This window comes from Brachyhypopomus gauderio, chromosome 7 (genome assembly GCF_052324685.1).
Source record: "Brachyhypopomus gauderio isolate BG-103 chromosome 7, BGAUD_0.2, whole genome shotgun sequence".
Classification (NCBI taxonomy): Eukaryota; Metazoa; Chordata; class Actinopteri; order Gymnotiformes; family Hypopomidae; genus Brachyhypopomus; species Brachyhypopomus gauderio.
Window position 1 is genome coordinate 5,962,778 of NC_135217.1, and position 17,147 is coordinate 5,979,924.

General features: G+C 48.2%; 1 long non-coding RNA gene across 2 annotated transcripts in view; it reads left to right on the forward strand.

The window, feature by feature from the left end:
* LOC143518179 (uncharacterized) overlaps positions 1-16,723 on the forward strand; it is a 54,658-nt gene extending 37,935 nt beyond the window's left edge. The window contains exons 1-3 of one of the 2 annotated variants that reach the window (XR_013132074.1): positions 7,057-9,033; positions 15,664-16,168; positions 16,412-16,723. This is a non-coding gene — a long non-coding RNA (uncharacterized LOC143518179). Of the gene's footprint in view, positions 1-7,056; positions 9,034-15,663; positions 16,169-16,411 lie in introns of those variants that run through there. The other variant, XR_013132075.1, reaches the window with a different exon arrangement.
* Positions 16,724-17,147: the final 424 nt, after the last annotated feature.

Here is a 17,147-nt window from a genome sequence, read left to right on the forward strand (position 1 = left end):
TGGACAAAGGAGAGAACACGCAGGTGAGTACGCTGTTGAGTATGCAGTTGAGATTACGCAGGTGTGAGGACGCAGTTGGTTGGACGATGTTGAATGGACGCAGGAGTGAGTACTAAGTTGAGTGGACGCAGTTGAATGGACGCAGGAGAGAGTACGCAGTGGAGAGTAATCAGTTGAGTGGACGCAGGAGAGAGTACTCAGTTGAGCAGACGATGTTGAGTGGACACAGGAGAGAACACGCAGGTGAGTACGCAGTTGAGATTTCGCAGTTGAGATTATGCAGGTGAGAGGACGCTGTAAAATGGACGTAGGAGAGAGTACGCAGTTGAGAGTACTCAGTTGAGAGGACGCAGGAGAGAGTACTCAGTTGAGCAGACGCTGTTGAGTGGACACAGGAGAGAACACGCAGGTGAGTACGCAGTTGAGATTATGCAGGTGAGAGGACGTTGTTAAATGGACGCAGGAGAGAGTACGCAGTTGAGAGTACTCAGTTGAGTGGACGCAGGAGAGAGTACTCAGTTGAGCAGACGCTGTTGAGTGGACACAGGAGAGCGTACGCAGTTGAGTACGCAGTTAAGATTACGCAGGTGAGAGGACGCAGTTGAGTGAATGCTGTTGAATGGACGCAGGAGAGAGTACGCAGTTGAGAGTACTCAGTTGAGTGGACGCAGGAGAGAGTACTCAGTTGAGCAGACGCTGTTGAGTGGACACAGGAGAGAGTATGCAGTTGAGATTACGCAGGTGAGAGGATGCTGTTGAGTGGACACAGGAGAGAGTACACAGTTGAGAGGACGCAGGAGAGAGTACTCAGTTGAGCAGACACTGTTGAGTGGACACACAAGAGAACACGCAGGTGAGTACGCAGTTGAGATTACGCAGGTGAGAGGACGCAGTTAGGTGGACGCTGTTGAATCGACGCAGGAGAGAGTACTCAGTTGAGTGGACGCAGGAGAGAGTACGCAGTTGAGAGTACTCAGTTGAGTCGATGCAGGAGAGAGTACTCAGTTGAGCAGACACTGTTGAGTGGACACAGGAGAGAACACGCAGGTGAGTACTCTGTTGAGTATGCAGTTGAGATTACGCAGGTATGAGGACGCAGTTGGTTGGACGATGTTGAATGGACGCAGGAGTGAGTACTAAGTTGAGTGGACCCAGGAGTGAGTACTAAGTTGAGTGGACGCAGTTGAATGGACGCAGGAGAGAGTACGCAGTTGAGAGTAATCAGTTGAGTGGACGCAGGAGAGAGTACTCAGTTGAGCAGACGATGTTGATTGGACACAGGAGAGAACACGCAGGTGAGTACGCAGTTGAGTATGCAGTTGAGATTACGCAGGTGAGAGGACGCAGTTAGGTGGACGCTGTTGAATGGACGCAGGAGAGAGTACTCAGTTGAGTGGACGCAGGAGAGAGTACGCAGTTGAGAGTACTCAGTTGAGTGGATGCAGAAGAGAGTACTCAGTTGAGCAGACGCTGTTGAGTGGACACAGGAGAGAACACGCAGGTGAGTACGCAGTTGAGATTACGCAGTTGAGATTATGCAGGTGAGAGGACACTGTTAAATGGACGCAGGACAGAGTACTCAGTTGAGTGGACGCAGTTGAATGGACTGCAACAGAGAGTACGCAGTTGAGCAGACGCTGTTGAGTGGACACAGGAGAGAGTTTGCAGGTGAGTACGCAGTTGAGTGGACACAGTTGAATGGACGCAGGAGAGAGTACTCAGTTAAGTGGATGCAGGAGAAAGTACTCAGTTGAGTGAATGCTGTTCAGTGGACACAGTAGAGAGTACTTCAGCGTACTCTGATGAGTGGACGCAGGAGATATTACTCAGTTGAGCAGATGCTGCTGAGTGGACACAGGAGAGAGTATGCGAGAGAGTACTCAGTTGAGTGGACACAATTGAATGGACGAAGGAGAGAGTTCGCAGTTGAGAGTACTCAGTTGAGCGGACGCAGTTGAATGGACGCAGGAGAGAGTACTCAGTTAAGTGGATGCAGGAGAAAGTACTCAGTTGAGTGAATGCTGTTCAGTGGACACAGTAGAGAGTACTCAGTTGAGTGGATACAGTTGAATGGACACAGGAGAGAGTATGCGATAGAGTACTCAGTTGAGTTGACGCAGTTGAATGTACACAGTTGAATGGACGCAGGAGAGAGTACGCCATTGAGAGTACTCAGTTGAGTCAACGCAGCAGAGAGTACTCAGTTGAGCAGATGCTGTTGAGTAGACACAGGAGAGAGTATGCAGGTGAGTAAGCATTTGAGATTACACAGGTGAGAGGACGCTGTTGAGTGGACACAGGTGAGAGTACTCAGTTGAGCGGACGCAGTTGAATGGACGCAGGAGAGAGCACTCATTTGAGTGGACGCAGGAGAGAGTACCCGGTTGAGAAGACGCTGTTGATTGGACACAGGAGAGAGTATGCGAGAGAATACTCAGTTGAGTGGATGCAGTTGAATGTACACAGTTGAATGGATGCAGGAGAGAGTACGCCATTGACAGTACTCAGTTGAGTCGACGCAGGAGAGAGTACTCAGTTGACCAGATGCCGTTGAGTGTACACAGGAGAGAGTATGCAGGTGAGTAAGCATTTGACATTACGCAGGTGAGAGGACGCTGTTGAGTGGACACAGGAGAGAGTACGCAGTTGAATGGACGCAGGAGAGAGTACTCAGTTGAGTGGACCCAGGAGAGAGCACTCAGTTGAGTGGATGCTGTTCAGTGGACGCAGGGGAGAGTACTCATTTGAGTGGACACAATTGAATGGACGCAGGAGAGAGTACGCCATTGAGAGTACTCAGTTGAGTGGACGTAGGAGAGAGTACTCAGTTGAGCTGACGCTGTTTAGTGGACACAGGAGAGAGTATGCAAAAGAGTACTCAGTTGAGTGGACGCGGTTGAATGTTCACAAGTTGAATGGATGCAGGAGAGAGTACTCAGTTGAGTCGACGCAGGAGAGAATACTCAGTTGAGCAGACGCTGTTTAGTGGACGCAGGAGAGAGTACTCAGTTGAGTGGACGCAGGAGAGAGTACTCAGTTGAGCGGATGCAGTTGAATGGTCGCAGGAGAGAGCACTCAGTTGAGTGGATGCTGTTCAATGGACGCAGGAGAGAGTACTCATTTGAGTGGACACACTTGAATGGACGCAGGAGAGAGTAGGCTGTTCAGAGTACTCAATTGAGTGGATGCAGGAGAGAGTACTCAGTTGAGCAGATGCTGTTGAGTGGACACAGGAGAGAGTACTCAGTTGAGCAGATGCTGTTGAGTGGACACAGGAGAGAGTATGCAGGTGAGTAAGCAGTTGAGATTACGCAGGTGAGAGGACGCTGTTGAGTGGACACAGGAGAGAGTACACAGTTGAGAGTACTCAGTTGAGCGGACGCAGTTGAATGGACGCAGGAGAGAGTACTCAGTTGAGTGGATGCAGGAGAGAGTACTCAGTTGAGTGGACACAGTTGAATGGACACAGGAGAGAGTACGCAGTTCAGCGTACTCTGATGAGTGGACGCAGGAGAGATTACTCAGTTGAGCAGATGCTGCTGAGTGGACACAGGAGAGAGTATGCGAGAGAGTACTCAGTTGAGTGGACACAATTGAATGGACGAAGGAGAGAGTTCGCAGTTGAGAGTACTCAGTTGAGCAGACGCAGTTGAATGGAGGCAGGAAAGAGCACTCAGTTGAGTGGATGCTGTTCAATGGACGCAGGAGAGAGAGCTCATTTGAGTGGACACATTTGAATGGACGCAGGAGAGAGTAGGTGTAACGTTTGCTCCGCCCCAACCTGGGTGAGATCTGTTTTCCTTAGTTTTGGTTTTAGTTGCATCTCCGCAGTGTTCTTCTGTCACGCCCCCTGATCCTACCGCCCATTATTAGTCTCAATCAGCTGTTTACGTTTAATGTCCTGATTTGTTTGGTTTATATTCCCGTGTGCCCAGTCCTTCCTTGTGAGTCATTCTGGTGTGTACTGTTGCTAGTGTTCGTATGTTCTGTTCCCCGTGTTTTGATATTTGGACCTGTCCTTGGTATTTAAACTGTGAATATTGCGTGTTCGGTGTTTGGTTGATAGTATCAGGTTTGTTTTGTGTTGCTTTATAGATCGTCCCATGTTGGGTGTTGTGATCATTCTTGAGTTCGCTCGTTATAGTCCTTCGAGTGTTAGTCAGTACGGTTAGTCTCTTTTGTAAGGTCTATTTGGCGGTGTTTCGGTTTATTGTATATTTCATCTAGAGTGTGTTTTGTTTGTCTGTTGGTTGTATAAGAACTTGTTCGTCATATGTGTATTTTCTGTTGTGCCTGAGAGGTGTTACCTGATTAATCTGTGTACTAGTATACACGCTAAGAGTTTTACTGTTACATTCACAGAGTTTCGGTGTCTGAAAGCTCTGAGTGTTTATGTGAATGTAATGCCTCGCCGTTCAAGAGTGATTCGAGCCAATCTAAGTAGGAGACAGGAGGAAACTCCCCCTCCTACTAATAAATCTGACTCTCAGCAGCATTTGTGTCCTTCTCCTAGTTCTTGCATGTTACAGAATGACTCACCATTTTCGGACACAGCGCGAGAGTCTGACGTTAGTTCTACGGTTGTGGAGGGAGAAATACATAACGCTCTTTTGGTAGCCACTCCGTTGAAGGACTCGAGCCCGGACGTATTGTATCAGGGTAAGACCGACTTAGTTGATGAGAAAATGTCTTTTACAGACCGATTAGACGCATTGCAGTCGGAATTATTAATATTAGATCCTCTGGGTAAACCTGTCGTGCTTCCCTCAGTAATGGCATGCCCCAGTATCTTTAGCGGCGAGAGCGGTCAGATTAACGTCTTTATAATGCAATGCGAGATCTATTTGCAAAATTTGACGTGTCCGAGACCGCCGGATGACGTTCTTGTCCTTTTTGTGAGGTCATTTCTGAGAGGAAAGGCTCGAGACTGGGCGGATATCGTTTTAGCCAATCGAGGAAAGGAGGCGTTGACGGTAGATGGGTTCTTTCGGTTTCTGAAAGACTGGTTTTTGGGTGCGGGATCTGTGCCAGCTGTCCGTGGTGAAGGGATAAAACCCAGGGCAGTCCCTTGTACACCTTTGCCCCTAAAGGAGAGGAGAAGAGAAAGTAGCCTCATGTGTTGCCAAAAGTCTTTCCAGTCTAAGGGTGATGACCCGATCCAGTACGTAGGGTGGAGACGAGGGTTATGCAGCCCTACTCCAACCGCTCCCCCTATTCCCCTGTCTGATTCCAAAGACTTTCCTTTGGCAAGTAAACCTAGTTCCAAGGCTGCCTTACTGCCTGATCAGCTAGACTCTGTGATGGCTCTGTTGACCATGGAACCGGTCTCCGGGACTTCTTCGTCTTCCGCGCTTGTAGGCGCTTCCTCGTCTGTTACTTCCTCCAGTGTCTCCCCGTTGGCCAACTCATCCACGTCTCCTGTGACCCACGGCGGGTCTTCCACGTCTCCTGTGACTCACGGCGGGTCTTCCACGTCTCCTGTGACTCACGGCGGGTCTTCCACGTCTCCTGTGACTCACGGCGGGTCTTCCACGTCTCCTGTGACTCACGGCGGGTCTTCCACGTCTCCTGTGACTCATGGCGGGTCTTCCACGTCTCCTGTGACCCACGGCGGGTCTTCCACGTCTCCTGTGACCCACGGCGGGTCTTCCACGTCTCCTGTGACTCACGGCGGGTCTTCCACGTCTCCTGTGACTCACGGCGGGTCTTCCACGTCTCCTGTGACTCATGGCGGGTCTTCCACGTCTCCTGTGACTCATGGCGGGTCTTCCACGTCTCCTGTGACTCATGGCCGGCCTTCCACGTCTCCTGTGACTCATGGCCGGTCTTCCACGTCTCCTGTGACTCATGGCCGGTCTTCCACGTCTCCTGTGACCCTGAAGGCAGCTGCTACTGCCGCGCTCTCCAGCGTCGCCCCAGCTGCCGCGCTCTCCAGCGTCGCCCCGGCTGCCGCGCTCTCCAGCGTCGCCCCGGCTGCCGCGCTCTCCAGCGTCGCCCCGGCTGCCGCGCTCTCCAGCGTCACCCCGGCTGCCGCGCTCTCCAGCGTCACCCCGGCTTCCACCGTCGCCACGCCGGCCCCGAGTGGCTCCTGGTCTACCTCTATACCTGCCTCGGACCTTCAGCCTGTTGGTGAGTCGGAGGCTCATCAGGGACCGGAGTCTCTTCCTGAGGCCTGTTTGGGACCCGTTCCAGCTTCTCATGTCTGTGTGGGACCTGCAGGGACTGCTTTGCCTGCCTGTGCACCTGACCTTCGGACTGGTTTTGTTTCTCCGAATACCTGTTCTTTGATCTTGCCCATGTTGCCTATGTTACCGTGTTCTATTCCTGGGTTTTTGTTGGTTCCAGTTGTTGTTTATGAGTATGTAAAAGTTCAAGTGTCAGTACCTGTGGTTGTGTTTGGTTCTGTAATTTGTGTCCCCGTTCCTATGTCAGTTCCTCATATTGTTACTCGGTTTGTTCCTGTCCATGTTTCTGTTATTTTTGAAATTATTGTCTCTGTTTTTTCTTCATCTGTTCATGATTGTTCTTCCGTGTCTAAGTCTGCAACGGCCCAGTCCCCTGAGGTTTTGGATCCTGTGTGCTCTACCTGTCCCCTTTGGTCTGGTTCTAGTTCGGGTTTGTCCAGCCCTTCGTCAGGTTCTGTTCCCCAACCTGATCCAACTTTTCACACGGTGTTTCCGTCGGTTGTCGGTCCCCCTAGCTCTGTCCCTGTCCAGTCCCCTAAGGTTGAATCTCGGTTCGTACGTCCTGTGTCGTGGTTTCTACCTTTGGCTGACTCTTCTGGTTTTGGTTCTGTCTGCCCTCCATTTTTCTCTGGTTGTTGCCCTTAGTGGTTTGAGGTGTGTTGGGTTTGTTTTGGTGTTGGCGGCCTGTTTTGTGCCTGCCTTGGTTTAGTGTAATTGGTCTTCGGTGGTTCGATGTCTGGATGTACCCCGGCCCCTGCTTTGTTCTCTGGGGGGGGGGGGGGTGTTTTCTTGCGTGCCCCAGTGTGGCACGCTTTTGTGGGGGGTACTGTAACGTTTGCTCCGCCCCAACCTGGGTGAGATCTGTTTTCCTTAGTTTTGGTTTTAGTTGCATCTCCGCAGTGTTCTTCTGTCACGCCCCCTGATCCTACCGCCCATTATTAGTCTCAATCAGCTGTTTACGTTTAATGTCCTGATTTGTTTGGTTTATATTCCCGTGTGCCCAGTCCTTCCTTGTGAGTCATTCTGGTGTGTACTGTTGCTAGTGTTCGTATGTTCTGTTCCCCGTGTTTTGATATTTGGACCTGTCCTTGGTATTTAAACTGTGAATATTGCGTGTTCGGTGTTTGGTTGATAGTATCAGGTTTGTTTTGTGTTGCTTTATAGATCGTCCCATGTTGGGTGTTGTGATCATTCTTGAGTTCGCTCGTTATGGTCCTTCGAGTGTTAGTCAGTACGGTTAGTCTCTTTTGTAAGGTCTATTTGGCGGTGTTTCGGTTTATTGTATATTTCATCTAGAGTGTGTTTTGTTTGTCTGTTGGTTGTATAAGAACTTGTTCGTCATATGTGTATTTTCTGTTGTGCCTGAGAGGTGTTACCTGATTAATCTGTGTACTAGTATACATGCTAAGAGTTTTACTGTTACATTCACAGAGTTTCGGTGTCTGAAAGCTCTGAGTGTTTATGTGAATGTAATGCCTCGCCGTTCAAGAGTAATTCGAGCCAATCTAAGTAGGAGACAGGAGGAAACTCCCCCTCCTACTAATAAATCTGACTCTCAGAAGCATTTGTGTCCTTCTCCTAGTTCTTGCATGTTACAGTAGGCAGTTGAGAGTACTCAGTTGAGCGGACATAGTTGAGAGTACGCAGTTCAGAGTACTCAGTTGAGCAGATGCTGTTGAGTGGACACAGGAGAGAGTATGCGAGAGAGTACTCAGTTGAGTGGACGCAGTTGAATGGACGCAGGAGAGAGCACTCAGTTGAGTGGATGCTGTTCAGTGGACGCAGAAGAGAGTACTCATTTGAGTGGACACAGTTGAATGGACGCAGGAGAGAGTACGCAGTTGAGAGTACTCAGTTGAGCGGACGCAGTTGAATGGACGCAGGAGAGAGCACTCAGTTGAGTGGATGCTGTTCAGTGGACGCAGGAGAGAGTACTCATTTGAATGGACACAGTTGAATGGACACAGGAGATTGTACGCAGTTCAGAGTACTCAGTTGAGTGGACGCAGGAGAGAGTACTCAGTTGAGCAGAAGCTGTTGAGTGGACACAGGAGAGAGTACACAGTTGAGAGTACTCAGTTGAGCGGACACAGTTGAATGGATGCAGGAGAGAGTACTCAGTTGAGTGGATGCAGGAGAGAGTACTCAGTTGAGCGGACGCAGTTGAACGGACGCAGGAGAGAGCACTCAGTTGAGTGGATGCTGTTCAGTGGACGCAGGAGAGAGTAGTCATTTGAGTGGACACATTTGAATGGATGCAGGAGAGAGTAGGCAGTTGAGAGTACTCAGTTGAGTGGACACAGTTGAATGGACGCAGGAGAGAGTACGCAGTTGAGCAGATGCTGTTGAGTGGACACAGGAGAGAGTACACAGTTGAGAGTACTTAGTTGAGCGGACGCAGGGGAGAGTACTCAGTTGAGCGGACACAGTTGAATGGACGCAAGATGGGAACCCCAGATAGCCTACATTTTTCCTTTAAGCCAAATGACATAGATGGTTGGGGGGCCCTGATGACTGGTTTGAGAACCTTGGCTTTAATTTAAAGTACAGGACAGAAATGCAGGGTCTTTTTGGAAATGTAAATGGTAATATTGTCACAACAAAACCAACATCAATTTAATAAAATGAATGTCTTTATTCACAGCTACATACCTGCTGCAGTAACCTACAACCTTTGAGCAAACATTCATTTTATATCATTCCATTGACTGAGTGGAAATCAGTGGCACCTTTATGATGGACTGGCAAAACAAAAAAAAATTGGATTTGGGGACACAATCGCTACACCTCCAGATATTAAACATTTCTTCACACAAACGTGCAGTGTGGAAATGTTGTACTGTTAAGGGTAAGTATTCCTTACAAATATGACTGATAAGCTTACAAAAACAAAATGTATGGTTATCATAACAATTTGACTATTACATGGCATTATGTGGCTTGCTGTAGCACAATGGCTTAATGTATTGTAACACTGGAAGAATATGCTTTGTAATATTATGACCTGCAATATTATGACCGTCACCGGTCGCGACGCATCATGTATAAACCAAGCTTGACGCGGCTCGGGGATTACGGCACGTGCAGCGCCGTGCGCAGTGCCCAAGTGCCTTTACATTTAAATTGTAATGGTCCAATTAAGGTAATTAAAAAACCAGGACATTTCCTCACTTAAAAAAAAACCCGGGACAGAGGGAAATACGGACGTTTGGTCGCCCTACACAGTAGACCAGGGGTGTCCACAAATTTTCAGGGGGGGGGGGGGGGTGGCGAACGTAAATTCTTACCGGGGCGGTGTATATACAACCGTCAGAGCAGACCGGTCGATCGCGAAGGAAGTGTTGGTCGATAGCGAAGGAATCGACGTAATGAGCATCCCTGCAGTAGACAAATAATTTTTGACACTTACAGTTAAACTGCAGTTAGCAGCGAACGTAAATTCTTACCGGGGCGGTCAGAGCAGACCGGTCGATCGCGAAGGAAGTGTTGGTCGATAGCGAAGGAATCGACGTAATGAGCATCCCTGCAGTAGACAAATAATTTTTGACACTTACAGTTAAACTGCAGTTAGCAGCGAATGACTCGATGTGCATATTACTATTACGAGTGCCATCATATCGCTTGTGTTTTTCAGATTTCATATGAGAATCCAGCGCTTTACAGCCCATTGTACCAAGTTTGAATGTTTTTCGGCAAGTTCATATCACGCCTCATACGAATCACTGGAATGTTTCAGTCAGCCACAATATTTTTCATCCTCCAGCCACTTCACTGAATGGACATTTACCCATGTCTGTATCGGAGCCTTGTATTGTTGTTCCCGCCGCAGCCCTCAAATAAAAGCAGCTTGTTAGCCAGCTAAAGCATCGTCGGCTGTTTCCACCTGTTAGGTGACGATCGAACTACAGTACTGCCATTAGGCGGAGTATACGGCGGTGCGGAAATGATCATTAGTGTGGGATATACATCGGTAACAGAAAAACTGAGCAACACACTTATAATTCCAGACAGTGGCGTGCACAGACATTTTGGGGGGCAAGTGCTCCGGGGGGGGGGGGGGGGGGGGGGGGGGGGGGGTGAAGGGCACTTTATAGCGCACGTGGAACACTTCATTATGAAAAAAATTACAAGTACATGTTGAATGAAATTTGACTTTTATTTGTCACATTCTCTAAACGTGAGTTTTCAATGGAGAAAAAGTCACGCATCCAACTGATATAATTAATATCCAATATACAGTCATGTCCTTCAGGTAAGTTCTGTTTACCCTCCACTGTCTGCAGGCCTTGTTGCATAAATTTTGCAATTAGTAAATCAATATAGGCCTACAATTAAGACAGTAAAAGACCGTAAAGTAGGAGAAGGAGTTATAGGCTACTGAGTGTTGTCATTACATGAATGCAGATGGACATTTTTCACAGGTAATGGGGAACTTCCCGTTTCTTCTTTCACAAATGAATGTAATTTATGTTGCCTACCAAGACCTATACAACTGAAGACGTTCAGCTTAACACATAGATTTGCAAACTCTACCTTAATTATTTGTATGTGGTCGTCCTCACGTTATCTATCATTGATTTGGGCTAGTGCGACTAGTTTATCAGGTGACCAGTCGGCTAAAAATGCTTAGTAGTTTAGTTCTGTATGAGACATTTTACAACACAAGAAAATGATTTCACGTTGGGCTTAGAGGGCAAACGGTACGATTTGACTTGATGTGTATGTGACCTGGCTGGTGGGGACGGGAGAAGAAGTCTATCTGTGAGCGTGTGTGCTGTGCTGAAGACGCTTCCTTCACCTCGCTGAACTGAACTGCTGCAGCGCATCTGGTGTTAAAGGAAGAGAGAGGTCGGGTGTGTGTGAGGTGGTGTGTAACGAGGCTCGCGCCACGGAGCGAGGAGGTGGACACAAACGCTGAGAAGAGCGAGATTTATTAAAGGATATTCCATCATCATCATCGTCAGAAAACCAGTCCGGGTCCATAACGGGAGGGCAGTCAGAGAAACAGGCATAGATGGGCATAATGAACACGAGGAAACACAACCAGGTAGGGAGACACAGAGAACAAGAAATAAACGGGCGAAACACAGAAAAACGAAAGCACGGGATCAGGTACACAAACTAACAGCATGTACAAACATCCAAACAGTCAAAACAACCGACGAGGGACAAGGGACACTCAGGGACTATATATACAAGACTTTAAACAGGGAACAGGTGCGGGCAATGACACGGGGGTGTGGTAACAAACGAGGAATCACGGAGACAAACGAGCGGGGCGGGATAAACAGGCACGGAATACAGACATAAGGGAATCCACAGTGACAGCTAGGGGAGGGGCCGCGGCCATACGTGACAGTACCCCCCCTCAAAGCGTGCCACTCCGGGGCACGCGAGGGCAGACAGGACAGGAACCAGACTAGGACCGGACAGGGAACCACGGAACACGGCGAGGGACAGGGACAGCAGACACGGGACAGACCGGAGGAACAGACCAGGGGAAAGCAGGGCACGGAGACCGGGGCATGGCAGGGACAGAGAAACCAGAGACTGACCAGGAGCTGGGCTGGGGCATGGCGGTACACGGGGCACAGGGAGACCGGACAGGGCAAGGAGCAGGAGCAGGGCTGGACAGTACAGGACCGGGGACAGACACGGGAGTGGGGCCAGGGGACAAGGCAGAGGCAAACACTGAGGTGAAGACAGCATGGACCACAGAGACAGGCATGGGCACAAAGCGGGTCGTGACTTGGGGAACAGACACGGGGACAGGGACCTGGAGGAACTGACCAGACACAAACACAGAGACGGGTACAAGGACACGAACAGGCACACACATAGGAACTGGGACCAACAAATCCAGGGACAGAACACGGGAGCAAGGGGAACACGGGTACAGAGGCAGGTGTACAGGGCAGAGCAGAGGGCACATAAAGTCCGGGCCCAATAGAGGGCAGCACAGTCTCTGGAGGAACAGGCGCGGTCCGCTGACGGGCAGCGGGAACAGGCGGCGTCCGCTGGCGGGCAGCGGGAACAGGAGCCGGCAGACAGGCAGCGGGAACAGGCGCCGGCGTGGACGACCCCTCCTGGGTCGCGGAGACAGGAACCGGCATGGACGACCCCTCCTGGGTCGCGGAGACAGGAACCGGCGTGGGTGAGACGCCCTCGGGGGGCGGAACCACCGGGCTGATGTCCTCGGGGGGCGGGACCACCAGGCTGACGTCCTCGGGGGGCGGGACCGCCTTACTGACGTCACCGGGGGGCGGGACCGCCTTACTGACGTCACCGGGGGCCCGAGCCGGCCACTCTTGGGTTGAGTGGCCACTACTCCCCCCCAAAAAATTCTTGGGCGTCTCTATGGGAGAGGCTGGCAGGATCGAAGGAGGGAGGAGCTCCTCAGGGTAGGTGACGACCTCATGCGTGGTGGCAGCGGGGCTCTGAACTGGGGGCGTGGTCTTCCTCCTTCCCCGGTCTGGTCTGCGCCTGGAAGAACATACAGACACAACTGCTTCTCGGTGGCTTTCATTGTGACTCCGCCTCGTCGGAGGCATCGGGAGCTCACAATGGCTTTTGAAAGCCAACCGAGAGCCAAGCCAACGCTCGTCTGCACATTCATTCCGTCTGCCCGAATCTCGCGCTACAGGTTGCTCCTCCCTATAGCGTGTATCGAGTCGGGCAGACCCATAGCGCTTATCAGGGAGCTTGTCGCTAAAGCCAGAAACCGAAAGTGATTTCGCTTTGTTTTTACCGCGATGAGACTCCCCTGTACCCACAGCGCAAGGGGAATTCCTGTCTCTGGTTTGTTCGCGCTGTAACACCGGAGAGTCGAACCGAATTAAACCAGTCAACATCTCATTACAGCGGTTGAACTTACCAGAGTCTCGCTCTCTCGCTGTGTCCTTGTGTGGTCGGTTGTTATGTAACGAGGCTCGCGCCACGGAGCGAGGAGGTAGACACAAACGCTGAGAAGAGCGAGATTTATTAAAGGATATTCCATCATCATCGTCAGAAAACCAGTCCGGGTCCATAACGGGAGGGCAGTCAGAGAAACAGGCATAGATGGGCATAATGAACACGAGGAAACACAACCAGGTAGGGAGACACAGAGAACAAGAAATAAACGGGCGAAACACAGAAAAACGAAAGCACGGGATCAGGTACACAAACTAACAGCATGTACAAACATCCAAACAGTCAAAACAACCGACGAGGGACAAGGGACACTCAGGGACTATATATACAGGACTTTAAACAGGGAACAGGTGCGGGCAATGACACGGGGGTGTGGTAACAAACGAGGAATCACGGAGACAAACGAGCGGGGCGGGATAAACAGGCACGGAATACAGACATAAGGGAATCCGGAGTGACAGCTAGGGGAGGGGCCGCGGCCATATGTGACATGGTGGCTCATTTCAGGGCATTGTTTTTAATCGCTCAGGTTTTCTAAAGATCATTTCAAACCGACCTCAGTAAAATGATAATAATAATAAAAAATTTAAACAAAACGAAGTTTCAAAAGGGCACTTTCGTTGATAAAGGGCAGAGTTGGTGGTGCTTTAGCACCACCTGATGTCTATGTGTGCACGTCACTGGTCAAGAGTGAACTTGAGAAGCTGTCCCGACGCCATGTTGAACGTGCGGCTGGTGAAAACCGGAAGTGGTGATACACTGCTTCGCCGAACACTTCCGCTATTGGATTCCGCGTTGATAAAGGGGGGGGGGTCCTGCGCCACTTCACGCTTCAACTTTTGTGAATTCACTCTTTCACGGGTTTTTATAAGTTATTAATGGGGAAAAATAATTCGTGGGTTTTCACTTTTTTGTTGTCTGCGGAATTCGATCGGCGGAAAAAATATATATTTTATGATTTTTTTACATGACAAAATCCCAAAATGTATAAAAATATATTACAAGTACCAATTCTACCAATTAACAAGGAATGTTATAAATAATAAAATAGTAGGAATGACAGTAAATAGTGCATATTTACTCTCGGAAACGAGAACCAGCATCACTTGCCTGAGACGCTACTCGCCTACATGAGATTGTACACACGACTGCTCGCTGGACAAGCACACATGCACAGAACAGTGTGGGAACGGTTATTAAGGGAATGGGAAAGGTTTATGTAAAGGTGTGGGGAGGGTTTATAAAGACTTAATATAGTGTATAAATACTTAAATAAATATACCGTTTCTATTTTCGTTATTGCGGGTAGTTCTGGAATCTCCAGAATGCGATAAAGGAGGGATTACTGTATTTGTAATGTAATTATTTCCTATAATAAACCCAACATTTAATTGCAATTTTTTATTTATAATTTTTCTACAACACTCTCGTCTCCTGGTCCACGAGGCCGTGAACTAAACTGAAACATGAACCGTTCAGCCGTGTATCAGTTCAGGCTGGATAGGCTACTTTCGCGAGTGACCATAGCGCGCGACTCCGCACACCTCGCGCACAACTTCTGTGCAGTGTTGTCCGAAACGATATGTGGTAGTATAAAGAAACACCCCTCAAAAACAGGGGAATGAACATTTACCTGATGAATTTTAATGTTGCATTGTGTTTCAGGTTTGAAAAGTGCTGGAATTTAGGCTAAAGTACTAAAGTAAAGAAAATGCTTGAAATTGTAACTACTTGGTTTCACAACAAATATCTGTCTGACTGAACAGTTCTCCTGTATTATGTTAACAAATACGAGCCTCTTGTAATTCCAGGACGAAACATGAGATAAGACGTTAAGATTGGGCGTTTAAATAATGTGATAAAAAGCGAATTATTTCGAATAATTTCGAGTATATGTATTTAACTAAGTTAAGTTTAACGTGCTGGGAAATATAGAAATGGACCTTTATAGTGACGTACAAGTGCAGGTGTATGAAACCGGCAAACATGACTTGTTCATTGCGCTGAAACGCGGTGCGCGCGAAGTTTACAAACTTCGAGAGGTGCGCGACTTCGCGAAGCGGTGAACGAATCTTTTGAACGAATCTTTTTAGTGAACTGATCCTAATGATTCAGTTCATCTAAAAGAACAGTTTTGCCTATCACTAACACAGATTTAGTGTGAGAATTGTGCTGTTATCAGCACGGATAGAACACTTCCCAACAAATCAGATTGTGAGGTGCGAACTAATTGTTGTATAAATTGTGATTAAGAACAGGGCTGCCCTCACTGACGCCGCTCAGGTCAGTAGCGAGAGAGAGAGATAGAGAGAGAGAGGGAAGGAGGGAAGGGATGGGTGATACTGATGTTCAAGTCACAAGTGTGCCAATGTGTGTGATGTTAAAGTATTTATTACATGTTTTATTGTGTATTAGGTGTTGAGGCAGTACTGTGAGAGAGAGAGTGGCAGACACAGCCAGAACAGTCAGTAACATAGGGCACAACCCAAAAGGGGCCAATCCCTTTTGTAGATCAGGAAAAGAAAGTAAAGATATTAACACTAACGCTAGTGCCTGTTTGTTACAGAGATGGAGAGACTGATGAAGTTGAAATACCTGAAGTTCATAATGACGATGGAAATATGTAATGAAAAGATGGCCTATGAAAGAAAAAGGTTGCACTATTGCGAACATCAAACACGAGAGATGGGTTGAGATTGAACAGGAAATTAGTGAAATGCAGAGAAGGATGGAAAAGGAAAGAGACGAGGAAGGAAGAAAATGGATAAAAGACGGGAGAAGTTTCAAAATAAAAAGGACGATGATTTGTTGCAAAAATATTTGGAGATAATTCAAGAAGAAATAACAACATCTGATGAATTGAAGAAAATAAAAGAGGAAAGAAAACAACCCATTTGGGGAGAGAGGCAGAGCGAGAGAGAGCAGAAAACTGTTGTTACAAACAACAGCTGCTAAAGGTGATGGGCCCAAAGTCAAGAGCAAGTGGAGAAGGCTGATTGGTTGGCTCAACACGAAGACGGAGAAAAGCACAAGGAAGTAGAGGCGACATGGAAACGTGTTTAGCTCTATCCGTAAGTGTGTCTTAAAAAAACACTTTACAGACATTGTCATTCTACAGAATTAATACCACTTAAATCCATTATGCCATTATAGTTTGATGTAATTAAGGCCTTTTTAAACAGTGCATAGTGTATGTTAACGTGCACCACATAAAACCCAGAATCAGTGTGTTAGATGAAGAAAAAGAGAGAAAAAGAGAAAAGAGAGAGCAGATGAATTTCAACCAGTTTTCAACAAGTTTTCTCTTGGCTCAGGTTCCGCAGAAGAAGAGGAGACGGCTGATGAAACAGGAGCAGAAGAGACAGGTGTGGGAGAAAGAAGAGACGGCTGATGAAACAGGAGCAGAAGAGACAGGTGTGGGAGGCTCAATGGAGAAAGTGGGAGGAGAAAAGGGCAGAGAAGAAGGCAGAACATAAAGCAAAGAAGGAAGCAGTGGGCTTCCAGACCTGCAAGAGAGGGTCAGAAAAGCAACAGCCCTCCACTGCTGTAGAAAGTGGGAGGGGCACAGGCCCTGCAGAGCTGGAGGAAAGTGGGAGGAGCCAAACCCCTCTTTTACTGGTGGGAGGTGGAAGGAGCCAAACTCCTGTAGTACCGGTTGAAGATGGGAGGAGCCAAAGACCTCCACTGCCTGACAGACTGAGAGGAGTGAGAGTGTGCTGTTCTAGACTGTTTTGGAGATTATTTCCCCTTGTTCAATGATGACTAATAAACCATGTTTGAATTATGTAAATTAATCATGTTGTTTGCTGCCAAGTTCTTCACTAACTTCATAATTTACATTTATAATAAATAATGTGTGTACAGAATAAACAAATTATGAACAAATGCAAATGACACCAAATCAACCAAAGTCCAACATCAGTATGCATGAAGGAGACATGACAGTTCTTCATAATGAGTATGTGAATGCAGACAGGTTAAATAGATACTTATAATTAGGAGCAGGTGTAGTATCTTCAATAATCTTGGAGGAACACAGGAGTTGGCCCT